Genomic DNA, 2,028 nt, shown 5'->3' on the forward strand with positions numbered 1-2,028 from the left:
ACAACATACTAATAGAATGGATAGTTATTAGATGAGGAGCCTGAGATCAAAATTATGAAGTTATTGTTTAAAGCAGGACACTTCATCTAGTGTTCAATTTTGAGATTTTGGTCTATTTTGCTTCCATGTCTTCTTTTGCTCTAATAGAAAGGAAATTTCTAAAATACACATTAAGGTGTTTGTTTTAAGCACCCTCGTCTGTTTGCAAATGTAGATTTCTTCTAAATTAACCAAAACAAGTTATCTGCATATTTAAACATAACATTTCAAGGGAAAAGACTCTTGAAGTCATTAACTAATAACTGGGGAAGTTCTGTGGTGATATGCTTTAGTTATTTTGTTTATCCTATTCATCTGCAATGCCTTGTGTCAAATGTATGCAAATTAGTGCATTTTAATTACTTAACGCCTGATTTGCATATCAATGTAGCAATTCTGATGACGTTATTAATTTTACTATATTCAGCTGTAATTTCTATATTAAGTTAGCCTCTATGCCCATGATATATTGCCTTAGCTAAATTTTAGCTAACTTATTACATGGTAGCTCACGAGTCATGGATGTTAGCAAGACCAATTAACTATATTGCCTTTTGCCTTTTGGATAATTAGCTGTAAATTCGAGGCACAGGTAGCTTAGTCTGTTGTTTATCACCACTCACCACCACACCAAGACAAACACAACTGGAAAGGGAGGGAGAGAGGGCTTCACTTCTGCGCCTCTCTGCCTGTCTGTAATGTGACGATTGTGTGCTACACTGCTGTGCTGCGGAAACGCGGAGTGGAGAAAGGCATCGGAACTCGACAGAGTCTCAACTAGGGCTGTGAATCTTTGGGTAGACAGCGATTCACGATTCATAGGTTTTCGATTCGATTCAAGAACGATTTTTGCAAATTTAGGACGATTCAATTCAATTCGATTCGATTATAACGATTCGATTTTGCATTCTTTAAATGCATTCACAGGATTATTTAAAATGCTTCCCCTAAATTCTTTAAATGCTTAGTCAGGGGGCAAATTACAGAGCAGCCTTTATGGTTACAGAAGCATAGGTTAGAGGAAAAAAAAACACTTTTTCCCATTGTTAGATGTTAGTTTAATGATGCTATGGCATGATATGGCATACGTAAAAATTGATGTAAGCCACGATTTTAAAAAAGAGCTTTAAAAGTATTATGTATAAGCTAACATTTTGTCACACCCAGGGCGTAGCCATCATTTCAGAAGTGACAGAAATGCCAAAAACAATCATTTTATGTATGTATGTATTATTATAATTATTATAATTATTTTTTTTTACAAGGACTTCTTTTCTTATCTATTACTTTGAATTTGCTATAAGAAATCAAATACACTGCTGGACAATAATCAATCATTTGTAATCTAAAATTTTTTCCTAATGGCAATTTTATGATTGTTTTATATACTACAAACAATTATTTCAATTTTCTGCACAGAATAAGGTAGAAAATATACTTTATAGTTTCTGTACTGTAATAAATTATATGTCAATTAGCACTGCATCATTCATAAATTTTATTTATTTATTGTGTTTATTGTCTTAACCTTTCATCAGTTCATTCTGCTTTTGATTCAGATTAGCTGCAGATATAGCCTGGCACGTCTATGAGCGCGAGATCAATTCTCTTTCAGTGCGAAAACTTCTTAATCTAATTTTCATAAAATAAAATGCTATGGTATTTAACTTTTCCTCTCCACTGGCAAATGATGATTATGAAAGAAAACGTGCCCAATGTCTGTTTGCTATAGCAACGAACGCTACTTTCATGCATCTGATTATCAGATACCTCGCCCGCTCTTATTTCAAGGTTGTTGTTAAAGCTGTTGTTATTTTAACGGTTTCCTTTGTACATTCGGTTCAATTACATTGTTTAAACACATTTATCATTCAATGGAACTGTGCGTATGCTTTAGACACTTACATTTCTCCTCCCTCCATGCAATAAATACGCAGCTTTCGACTGCTCATGTAATGTCGTCGGTATGACCGAGAGCCATTGAAAAAC

The sequence above is a fragment of the Sinocyclocheilus anshuiensis genome, unplaced genomic scaffold (genome assembly GCF_001515605.1).
Source record: "Sinocyclocheilus anshuiensis isolate Anshui unplaced genomic scaffold, SAMN03320099.WGS_v1.1 scaffold1522, whole genome shotgun sequence".
Lineage (NCBI taxonomy): Eukaryota > Metazoa > Chordata > Actinopteri > Cypriniformes > Cyprinidae > Sinocyclocheilus > Sinocyclocheilus anshuiensis.